This window comes from Phodopus roborovskii, unplaced genomic scaffold (genome assembly GCF_943737965.1).
Source record: "Phodopus roborovskii unplaced genomic scaffold, PHOROB, whole genome shotgun sequence".
NCBI lineage: Eukaryota > Metazoa > Chordata > Mammalia > Rodentia > Cricetidae > Phodopus > Phodopus roborovskii.
In genome coordinates, this window is record NW_026126540.1 from 13268763 (window position 1) to 13281704 (window position 12942).

Sequence of the window (12942 nt, forward strand, 5' to 3'; positions counted from 1 at the left end):
AGGAAGAGGATGCGCACACACACACACACACACACACACACACACACACACAGAGAGAGAGAGAGAGAGAGAGAGAGAGAGAGAGAGAGAGAGAGAGAGAGAGAGAGACCTGAATAAGTAAAGACAACTTCTGGTGTGAATGCTAAAGGGAAAACAAATGAATTGAGTTAAGGCAAACACGCCTGCTGCCCTACACCTAGCATTCAACTATGTGATGGCAACTTCCAGAGTTTCCCAAGGCCTCCCCAATGCTGCCATTAACTCAAATCTGCTGAATGTTTTTACCCACCGAAGCCATTACCTGCCTTCTCAATGCCCCCATGGCTTTGAGTTTGGTCCTTGCTTGGTGGTTTGGACTGGTTTTGGTCCTAACAATGGACTCAGAGCCTTTACTCTGCCTGCAGGATTTGAGGAACTCATGAAGGAGAGAGATGAACAGCACAATGGCAATACAACTACTGCTTACTTTTCTTATTTTACTAAGTTGGGTATATTTGGCATCCAAATAAAATTGGAAAATAGAAGCACTCTCTACTGAAATGTCCTTCAAAATAATCCAGTGATATGGTAGAAATACATAGTAGTAAAATGAAGTAAGATAGCACATGTTGTCCAGAAACACTTGAGACCCAGAGAGTGCTAAAACAAGGTTTATTTCACTGTGTGATACGAGCTAGCCCCAAATCAAATTCCCACAGCCTAGAAGCAAGGTCAGGAAGTAGCTGGGAAGATATCTACCAGGCCCAAAGCCAGAGAATTTTATAATGGAATTTTGAGATAACGAACACTTTTTTTGTTTGTTTTTCATGACAGGGTTTCTCTGTAGCTTTGGAGCCTGTCCTAGAACTTGCTCAGTAGACCAGACTGGCCTTGAACTCACAGAGACCCGCCTGCCTCTGGCTCCAGAGTGCTGGAATTAAAGGCGTGTGCCACCACTGCCTAGCTGAACACACTTTCTATAATATGTAATGCAACTGGTTATAGGGAGACGGGGCAGGACACATATGTTGATGCAAAAAGCACAGTCCTCACCCCAAAAAGGGCAAGAGATAGTTTACTCTAGAGCAGTGGCTCTCAACCTGTGGGTCACAACCCCTTTGAGGGTTACAGAGGTCCCCTAAGACCATGGGAAATATCAGATATTTACATTACAGATTCATAACAGTAGCAAAATTGCAGTTACGATGTAGCAACAAAATAATTTTATGGCTGGGGGTCACCACAACATGAAGAACTGTATTAAAGGATCACAGTATTAGGAAAGTTGAGAACCACTGCTCTAGAGCCAAATAGGAGTGACCATGACCGAGGAATACAAATTCAGACTACCATAAATTAATTCTATGTTCCAATATGAAGTTATTCTGGTAATAGAACAAAGATATGATAATTGTTTTGAATCCATTGGTGGAATTGGTGGAAATAGTGGGGAGGGGGACTCTAAAGCAGGAACGCCTCAGCTGTCGGCTTCAGCTGCTGACTGGCAGCATCCTTAGTCTGTTAGGCAGTGGGAGCTGGAGGTCTTCATGTTCATTCCAAAGAATCTGCCTAATGATCATAAGAATGTCAAATCACTTACAAAAGAGGACAGTGGCTGTTTGGAGGCCAAGAGAGCCCAAGATAATTTGTGATTAGGCTCTGGATCTGCACCATTCCAACTTCTCCATAATCCCTGAAGTTCCTATCAGCCTTTTGGAACTTTCACCTCTGGATGTTTGATGCTCATCTCCAATGAGCCATAGTTTGGGATAGGAAGGCAGTCTATGAGGTGCTGTTTCTCAGTTGATTGAACTGTAAATAATACATGGTAGTGTCTTCATAGCTGACCCTGGGTTTCTGAGCCAACGTCTCAGAAATATGAGAAGTATTAAGGAATATGGAGCTCTGTGTGTGTGATCAAGCAAGCACACACTTGCATTTATGCATGTATTTCTGAATGTGTCTGTCTGTACATGTGTGTCTGTGTGTCTGTCTCTGTGTGTGCATATCTGTCTGCCTCCACAGCTGTTAGCTTATTAACTTCTTTAATCTCTTTGTAATTAAACAGAATATCTTGTAATTCTGTTCTCATCACCTATATGTGTTAATAATTATTGAAAATGGATATGTAAGTAGTTGGCAATGTGTCGTCTTTGATGTGGAATGTCCTTCTGTATGCTGCAAATATGGGTTACTTTTATTGGTTTATGAATAAAGCTGTCTTGGCAGGGCAGAATATAGCTAAGTGGGAAATCCAAACAGAGATTCAGGGAGAATGGAGACAGAGTCAGAGAGACACCAGAGCCACCGAGGAAGCAAGACATGTAGAAAATGAAGTAATACCACAGCCACGTGACAATACATATATTAATAGAAATTGGTTGATTTAAATATAAGAGCTAGCTAGTAATAATATTAAGCCTTTGAGTGCTTATTTTATAGGCAGGGCACAGAAAAGCTCCAGCTATATGTCTCCTCCACATTTAGGTTCTAAGGTTTATGTGCTAGGAATTTATCTTTTAACTAATCAAAAGGCAAAATGTAGGTATGCAAATTTCTAAAACATTTCTAACCAAATGTGTTCACATAGAAAAGCCAGACAGCAGCATTCTGGGAATGGGTGTAGTGGTAGAGTTTTTGAAGCTTTCTGACTTATATATTAAAATAATCAGAGAAACTAAGAGCAAAGCCACAGAGAAACCCTAGAGTACTCCTAGGTGCTACTGGGATGTGTAGGACTATCCAGAAAACAGCAGAGAAGGAAGTGTTAGCTGCTGGGTGTGGTGGCATATTTTAATCTCCTTAATCTTTAATCTTAGTACTTAGAAGGCAGAGACAGGCAGTTCTCTGTGAGTACAAGGCCAGTCTAGTCTATGAATAAAATTCTAAGCCAGTCAAGGCTACATAGTGAGACCCTGTGTCAAAATATAAATAAATAAGTGTGGTACCTGCGCATACATACAGCCAATATTGTGGCTCATGGCTGTAATTCCATCACAGAAGACTGACATTGACATATATTCTGGTAACAGTGAGTTACAGGTCAGTCTGAGTTACCCAAGACATCCTGTCACAAACAACAGAAAGAAGAAGGGGGTGGGGTGATGGTAAGGATGACAGCATAAGACATAATGTGTGCATTATAAGAGATATTTGAAAATTAAAACCAAAATAATTAATTGTAAAGAAAAGTACTGAAACATCAAACACAAGAAAACTTTCCTTGGAATCTAAAGCTCCTTACTGAATGGGCCTTCTGTTTGTATAAAGAGTTGTCTTGAATGCCCAATGCCAAATTTTTTCTAAAACACTGTAGCTTTCAAAAAAGAAGAAAAGTGTCTGGTAGCTTCTGTGTTGGTTGTTTTACTCTTTTGGCTTTCCCATTTGGGGGCCTGTTATCCAGCTACCAAATAAATCACCCATAGAGGTTTATTCTTACTTATAAATGCCCAGCCTGAGCCTGGCTTATTTCTAGCCAGCTTTTCTTAACTTTAATTATCCATGCTGTCTTTTGCCTCTGGTCTTTTACTTTTTTTTACTTTTGCATATCTTGCTTCCACTCTTTATTCTGTGCTTGATTGTGTGACTGGGTGGCTAGATCCTTGTCTCCTTGTTCTCTTGTTCCTTCTTTTTACTTCCAAGATTTCTCCTCCTTTTTCCTGCCTTGCTATTGGCCATTCAGCTCTTTATTAGACACACACACACACACACACACACATACACACACACACACACACACACTCATTCTGTATGTAGGGTTTCTTTAGAGAACCCTGACTGATACACTAACACACTCTGCTATTCTGCTTTTCTCTGCTCCTAAGAGATAGCCATAGCTATGTCCATTCTGCCTCTTTTTTCTCTCTGCTCTGGATTCTTCCAGATGCTTCTGGATGTTCTCTTTCTTTTAGCCACAATAAAAACATTGTTCCTAATCATGGAGTGGCCATCTCAGTGGTTTCTTTACTGTGCCCTCGTTTACAGTGAGAGATCTCTAAGGTTATTAAGAATAAGGCAACATGAGAAAACCTGAACACAGAAACCATGCCCATGTTTTAAAAGCCAATTGTTGGGAGCCCACTACAGCTAGGGGATCACTCAGAGATAAGCCACACAAGTTTGATACCCAGAATCCACACAAAAGAAAAGCCAGACACAATAATGCTGGCACCTGTAATCCAAGCATAGCAGTGAACAAGAGATCAAGGTGGAAAGTGAGGACCTTCAACCAAGGTGGTCTTATGACCTCCATACCCATACTGTAGCACAAGTATGTCCATACACACATACCAACACTTATACATGTTAGCATCCAGGACCTGGCAAAGTTTGTCACCTCTGCATGCATAACAAGCAGTACCCTGACTCTGAACACATGTGCAAAAGTCCCTTTAAGAGACAAGTTCCGCACACTCCTGCTCTATCTTTCTGCTGTTCCTCTGAAGAGGCAGACAGGTCTTTATCTGACTGTCTGTCTGTCTGTCTGTCTGTCTCCCCTTGTTCCCTTCCCTTATGTGACAAAAATCGTCACATAAGCTTTGCCTGCATGGTGTATTTGTCTCTCACCCATCATGGTCCCTCTCATGCTGTATCATAACAATACTCACACAAAAAGATTAAAAGATAAGAGTCCAACAGTTTTACAATAAAAGATTCATCATGAGCCCAAGGATTGGAACAAATGCATTACAAATGTCAATAATGAGAAGTACTCTGTATTTATTAAGGCATGGATCCTAATAGAAAACTGAAAAGGGAACTGCTTTTCTAGGGTGAATATGGTGGAAGGGGAGCAAAAGATGGGAGAGCGAGGGGAAAAGGGGGACCATTTGTAGAAGAATTTGAAAATACTCAGCAGAGTAAAAGGCACCACAGTGGTTGGTATGTATTACTTCAATGGACCCCATTTTCTTCCCAAAAAAAAAAAAAAAAAAAAAAAAAAATACTTAAGGTACCAGCTTGAAAATCTTTCTGAATCTCACTGAAGCATAAGTCCCTCATTGTGGCTGTCACACAGGGGTGGGGACTTCCTTTCTAGTGGACAAAGCCAGATTTAAAGATATGGCCAAGCCACCCAGCATTCAAAAGCCGGAGGGTGGGGCTGGTTCCTCAAGGCCCCAGGCTGGGAGAGATTTTGAACAGAGAGGAAGTTAGTTTTCAGTTTGAACCACAGGGAGGATGGAAGGTTAAAATCCAAGGCTTCTCATGTGAGATATGATGGGTCCATTTCTGCAGCTGGGGGAGAAAAGAATTTAAAGTACTTATAAATATTTTGTGTTATTTAGAACTAATAGTAACAAGTCTGTGCATAAATTGCTTACTCCTGAGATGACCTCCTGAAAATGAATTTTCAGAGGATAACAGTGTGTTCGGTGTATTACACAGAGTCCCTATGAAGGCTCTGGCTTGAGGGAACACTGATGGCCAGACATTTTAAAAGAGAAAAAGGAAATGGCTATCCAAATACTTTAGATCCAGCCATGTCCTTGAAATCAACAACTAGGTCTGTCTAACACTGAGCAAAATTGTGTTCTTACATGGCTTTGTTTTGTTTTGGTAGTTCTTGGGATCAAGAACCAGGACCTCTTTCATGCAAGAAAATTGCTGTGCCACTGAGCCACACCACACTCTCACCCCTTTAAATATTTGATTCACTAAATAAGCTTACCTGGTAAGTACCAAGTCCTGACTCAGAGGACACATCTTTTGTTGTTGTTAGTGAATATGTGTGCTACTGCACATGGGAAATTACTGAGCACTGGGGAATGGGGAGAGAAGGCAAAAGCTCATTTCTGTTGGTGTAATAAATTAAAACATCTCAACAAAGAAGAGTTTAAGGGAGGAGAGGATTTATTTGCTTCACAGTTCCTGGTTATAGTCAAACTGAGTTGAACAGTCATCTTTTCTTTATGCCAGCTGTTTCCTTACTGCAACCCGGAGATGACTAGCAAAGTGTCATTGACAGTGACACACAATGACACACACTCAAAGCCGTAACATTCAGGTGAATGATGCAAGAGGGACCTAAAGTTCAAGACCAGCGTGAGACACAGAGCGAATCTGAGGCAGCCTAAGCTACATAGTGAGATTCTGCTTCAAAGAAAACAAAGCAAGGCAGAAGAAGATGACCAAATATTGCTAGAAACAAGAAATCAGGTAAGAATCTTGAAGGAGGAACCATGGGACAGAGAAGTAAGGAACCAAAGAAGAGAGTGAAAGGAAAGAAGAATTGTAGAAAAACTTGATAAAATACCGTACACAGAAAAGTATACCACAGTGGTTGATAGTCGTGTAACTGACTCAAGTGCATCCTTACACTAGCCATATGCATCAGAAATAGTTGCCCTTTACTCCTTAATAAAGCAATAATAAATTGATAAAAGAAATAATTTTTGTTGTTTTAATTCACAGTTTTAGGGGCTCAAAGCCCCAAACTGGGAGACATTAGGGGTTTGGGTGATTGTGGTGGATAAGGTACATCACACAGCATGGTGGGATTCAATCTGAGAGAAGTCAGTCTCATACTGAACAGGAGTAGAAAGACAGTTAATTTATATTAATAAAAGTACTTTATAAACTAGGTAGCAATGTTGCATGGTTTATTTCTGGGTCCTTTATTCTATTTCATAAATCTCACATCTTACTCTGTTGCTGCCATGTGGCTTTTGTGACTATGACTCTGCTAAGATCAAGTATTGTTCTCTATAGCATCACACTTTTTGCTTAGGATTGCTTTAGCTACCCAGCGCCTTTGTGCAGTCACTTTTTCAAACTCTATGAAGAAATCTTCATTGGAAATTTGATGGGGGATTTCATTGACTTTAATAATATAGCTATGTTCAAAAAATTAATTCTGTCAATCAATGAACATGGGTTATCTTTAATCTTCTAATGTCTTCACATCTTTCTTCCATATTAAAGTACTGAGGTCTTTCACTTTCTTTGACAAGTTTATCCTTAGAGGGTTTGTTTATTTACTTATTTGCAATCATAAATGGAACTTTTCCTGATTTATTTTTCAACAAGTTCACAATTGGTATATATAAACGCTACTATTTTTAGTTAATTTTGTATCCTACTACCTTAGTGACAGTGTTTATAAGAACTACAAGTTTTCTGGTAGATCAATAATCTATGGGCATACACCTAATGTTTGAAGGCAACTAGACAGATGTAACATGATAATTTAACAAAGCAACAGCAGTAGCTACTACAGGAGCCTATGATCTCCCAGTCCCAGATTTTTGTGTTACATTAACTAACATGCGTGTGCTATTGTGGAAGGTGGCCTTAAAAACAACTGGAAAATATGGCTTGTACCCATGATAATGATGTTTCTACTGTACCAGTCATCACAATTTTCTTGGCACATTGGTGGCATTAACACATTGATGAGCTGCTTTGTGCCTTAGCTTGAAGAACACTCAGAGGGAAAGATGGTTCAGTGTTCTCTCTTATCTCTTCCCTTCTTTCAAGAGTTATGTCCCTACTATCTTCCGCTCACCTCAGCAGCTCTCCAATGCATTTGAACATATGCTTGCTTGTCTTTTGCATAGCATTTGTAATTGTTACTAGAAGAGTCCAATACCACCAGAATTAGAACCTTATTCTACTTTCTTAGAGTAACATAACAATAAAGAAGACATATGATATGAAGAAGAAATCTGGGTTAGCTGTTGTTGGTTTTAGATTATATAATTTGATTGCTGATCTTTTCTCTTGCCCCCTTTCTCTGTGCTTGGAATCAAAGGGAACTTATGCATGCTAGGCAAGTGCTCTACCAGTGAGCTACATCTCCATTTCCTGTCGTTTACTTTTTAAATAGAACCTTACTAAAGATTTCATGTTTTCTATTCTTAGATAGTTTGTTTGTTATATCTTGTTTCTACCTACATGAGAGGGACCCTGTAAAAAACAAAAACAAAAACAAAAAACAAAACAAAACAAAACAAAACAAAAAACAACAAAATGGCCATTCCATTATTAGTGGGGAGGTTTTTATTGTGGATAAACAAGGGTAAATACCCAGAGGCATCTGGAAGAGTCCAGAGAAGACAGAAAATGAAGCAGAGTGGACACAGTGGACATAGCCAGGTCTACCTGTGGGAGAAAGGAGAATAGTGGGAGCGGGGGGGGGGGGGGAAGGGGAGCCTTTCCTTCATAAAGAGAGCTGGTGAAAAGGGACATCTGGAGTGCAGCCTTTGAAATGTACGATGAATAAACCTGTGAATAGAAATTGTTGCAGCCTGGAGGCTAGCATGGACTTGAATATGCTAATGGCAGCCACAGGTATAAGTCCAAGAGAGCCATATGTCCCTTTACCAGAAACAAGGGAAATGACTCCTTTTGGTGGATGGAGAGGTGGTAAGAGGTAGCTTAGCACCTGTGATACTGAGGGAGCATGGACTTTGGTGTGCTACATTGCCACTATGTATAGCCATTTGTCTCTTCTACCAGTGTTGAAGGAAATGGCTCCTTTTGGTAGAGGAGAACCAGTTTCATAAATTCCTGAGGAACGGCAGCTTTTCTCTAACCACCAGAAATCTTTCTATAGTCCCACTAGGTTCAACTTTGGACCAAGTAAATGGGCCTGCCCTTTAGGAATGAAATACACCTGTAAATAGACATCTCCTGTCCCGACGGCCCCGTTCCAAATAACCAACTTCCAGACTAAACAGGAATTATAAATGCTCAGCCAATAGCTCAGGCTTATTACTAACTAAATTTAAATTAACCCATTTCTCCTAATCCATGCATTACCAGGTAGCTCATGGCTTTACCGGTCATTTAGCATATCTTGTTTACCGGGCAGCTGCCTGGCTTCTCTTGTGACTGCCCTGATTCTGCCTTTCTCTCCCACCATTTTCCCTGAGCCAGGCTGTCTTGCCCAATCTCTTTCTGCCCTGCTACTGGCTAGTCATCTTTATTATTAACAATGAGCATAATCCACAGCACATACCCCTCTCCAAACAAAGCAAGTAGACTACTTGTACTCCCACCTACGGCTCCCTAGCTACCACGTAATAGATCCTCCATGTCCAGTCTACTACTTCTCTTTCTGCTCTGAACTCTTCCAGATGCCTATGGCTGTTCTCTCACACATCCACAAGAAATCTGTAGCGGGCATGAAGTTCTTGTGTTCCCAGATAGCCCTTGGGAGAACATTTTTGTTAAACACACACGCGGGTTTGCCTCTTCAAAGGAAGGGTTGTTTACCTGTTTCCCAGGGAGTGGATATAGTTGATAACCTGGACACCTTTGGTATCTATAGAGCCAGGCCTCACCCAAATCCCCCAGAATGTTTATTCCAGACCCTTCTCTCCCCAGACCTTTATCTTGAGCATTCCTTCTCAGTCAATAGAACCCATTCTTAGGAGAAATGTGACATGTACTTTGTATCTTGGTGACATCTGTGTTATCTGTGTGACTGAGACCCTGAGACCGTACCTGATCCTCCTGCAGTCCCTTAAACTGTCTTCAGCTTTACGGTGCATATGGGGTTGAGATAGTTGTTACAGGAAATGTTTTTCCAAAATTGTGTACTATACTGAAATGCCTAAAATTTAAACTGCCCAGTGTCAGACTCTAGACACAGTTTAAACTACCACCAGCTAAATTATGTTGAACTGGATTTCCTTCTTGTGGCATGCAGAGGCATTACTTTGTCAGGCCTGGTGGTTACAGAGACACCTCCCCCAAAACCTAAACAAACAAACAAACAAACAAACTTCCCCCTTAACCATACTATGAAATGGTCAAGTCATCAGTTTATTCATGTAATGATAAGAAATCCAGGAGAGGCTAAAATGAATCCCTTTGGAAGGAGCCCAGCCTCTCCTAACTAAACCAGGCTGTTTGATTTTCCTCTCCTAAGGTATGCTTCTATCATCTGTTTGTGCTGCCATCCATCATATTTGACTCCAAATTTTAAGAGTCTACCTCTTCAGAGACTTGTTTCCTCCACCCACTATGTTCCTCCACTGTGAGTCAGGGCATCTCGCTCTGTCTGGATCCTGGAGCCTGCTCTGTCCTCCTGAGTGTCCATCATTTGGGAAGGCTCTGTCTGCTTCTGGAGTCTACTACTACTACAAAAGTCACACTAGTGTGCCAGGAAGCTTCTCTCAGCCTACTGGGTCGCTATCACATGGAAAGAGATGCCTGTCCTCCATGATTTGAAACATTTCTCTCTGTTCACTGTGAGATACTCCAGATGAAAATTTTTGTCATCAGGAACCTTACCCTTTTTCCTTCCAACCTTTCATCCCTCCTATATGTTCTGTGCTCCATCCTGTAGCTTCTTTGCCTCTCCCTTGCCTGCTGCATCTCTGTGCCCCTGGTTGGCTGGCTGGAGCCTGCAGTTTAAGTCCTGCAGGTACATCACACAGTTTCCCTATGTCTTCCCAGGCCTCCGACATATTGGAATCCTCCCTCTACAAGGCTCCTGCTTGTGACCCTTCCCTCTATCTCTAATTGCCTTTCCTTCTTGACCTCACAGATTCCATTAAGCCTAGATGTCTTAATACAAATGGCTTGGCCTCCATACACCTCAGTGACCAATGGTGGCACACTAGATTCCCAAATTCTTGCAGAGTTTTAACAATTTTGGCCACTACAATAGTAAATGTTCCCCATATCTCTTATTTCTAAACTATTTCTAGACTCTCTAAATTGTTTCTAAACTGCTCTAGACTCTCAAAAATCTCTTATTTCCAAGCTTCTTTTCCATGCTCATCTCCATCTCTGATTGGTGAATTCTGTCTCAACAGAGATTTAAATGTCTTTTAGGTAGGTATAATATTTAAAAAATTGTTTTTATGCTGTTCTGCTCTATAAAAAAAGCTGGACATGAAGTTCAGTTACAGCCCTTCCTCTCCAGACCCAAGCTTGTTTAAAAGTTTCCTCCATAGTCTCTGTCCTGGGTCAGAAAGGCCACCTGATTCTGTGACAGCGAAGAGAGCAACACAGAAAAGCAGAGGTTTTATTTGTCTCTAAATATTCTCCTCTTATATCTCTAAAAAGTATAAACTTCATCTCAATATTTGTAAGACTGTTATTAACTCTCTTTACCTCAGGATTTATAAATTTATTGAATACATTTTAAAAATCTTTAAAATCCATGACCAAAAGTTAACTTAAAACTTGTTACAAAATTAAGATCACATAGGTATATGCTTGTATGTAACTTGGATTCATCTCTTGTCTAGAAAAAGAGACCTGCTACAGCATACTGTATATGTAACTCAGATTCAACTCCTGTTTAGGAAAATAGATTAAAAAGAGGGCAAAGGGATGTGTACCTGATGGGCTTACCTTGGTATAAATAGCAACCATGTGGCCTGTCACAATCTTAACTGATGATCTCACCAGAGTGAAAGCAACCATGCAGCTGTCAGCTATCTTTAACAAAGTTAAAGAGAGTAAATGCTATGTCATTTCACCACCATCTTAAGATGCTCATATGGTATGAGCTCATATGGTATGGTCAGCTAAGGGGTGGGCAGCACCAATAACACGTCCTACTGGCCCTATTCTTATTGTTAAATCTCCTTTTAAAACCATGGAGGAAACAGTAGGTCTCCAAGATATTTTGGATTAGGATATTTGATGAATGATGTGTGTTTTATAAGTTCCTAAAGTTACAAAGGTCTACTCATGTTGACAGAAACTGACTCAGAGATGCATATCTAACCACTCATGTCTTTGTGTGGTTCAAGACCAACCTTCTAGAAAACTTTAAATAATAAATAACATTTGTTTGTTTGACAAGTAAAATTTGTAAATTACTAATGTCTACTCAGGCTATCAGAGACTGACTTGAAGATAATGTATAGCCTCTTTATATTTGCTAGCTTTGGCAAGATTTGGCTATTTTCTGAGTCATACAAGAAACTGTGATATTCTATACAGGTACATTATAAAAGGATCAGTAAAAGATTCACAGTCTTTCTGTGGACTGTATTTGTGGTTTTGTAAAGTTTCTAGCCTCTTTATGGGGTATATTTATGGTTTAAAGGATTTTCAATTAAATTTTCAATCCAAAATTTTAAGGCTCAAACTTAACAGACTTTAACTTAACTCAAATTATAAACTCCTAATCTTATGAAAACTACTAACCTGTAAACTGTTAAAGATAATTGATATATGCAAGTTAATTGTCAGTCATCTAATAAATGATCACATTCTTTAATGTTCTCAAAACTATGCTCAGCACAAATGTAATTATTTCATTTACAGAGACAAACTTTATTTAGCCTTCTGTAAATGCTGTCAAAGTTAAGCCTGAAGCAAGTAAAACAACAAAAACAAGTAAAGTTGTGTATGCTTAATAGATTAAATGATAACCCTTAAACTCCTCAGAGATCTGCTGAATATGGAATTTAAAGTGACAGAAATGGCAGCTCCTAGAAGCAGCCCTAAGGTCTCCTCCAAAAAAAGACAATAGGGCACAAACAAACTCTACCGGGTGCTTGCTTCAAATGCAGCAGAACCAGCTACTAGATGAAGATCTGCCCTTTACCTTCTCTGCTGCCAGGACCGTCCCTGAATTGTGAACAAGCAGGACACTGGAGAAATGACTACCCCTCATTGCCTCACCAAGGTAGGTCAGTCTCTCAAGTTCCTCATTCACAGGAAAACCCCTCAGACTTTTGGGTCTAGCAACCAGACTTCATGTTGTCCTGTATGACAGCCAAAGAATGACAAAGTCTGCTGCCAACAAGGTCATCAAGATTACCCACGGAGGAGCCTAGGGTAACTTTCCAGGTGGCGCGTAAGTCTCTGTCAGTTCATACAGAGGCCATTTAGATTATACTTCCTGCTCAAATTTATTTTTCTCAGATCTCTGATGGTGACTGATGAATAGCTGTTGCTTTATTAGTTTAGTAACAACAAGCAAAACAGTTCCTCCCCATAAGACTGTAGCCTCCAGGTCAGTAATGCATTTCAGGTATAAAAACAAGGCCT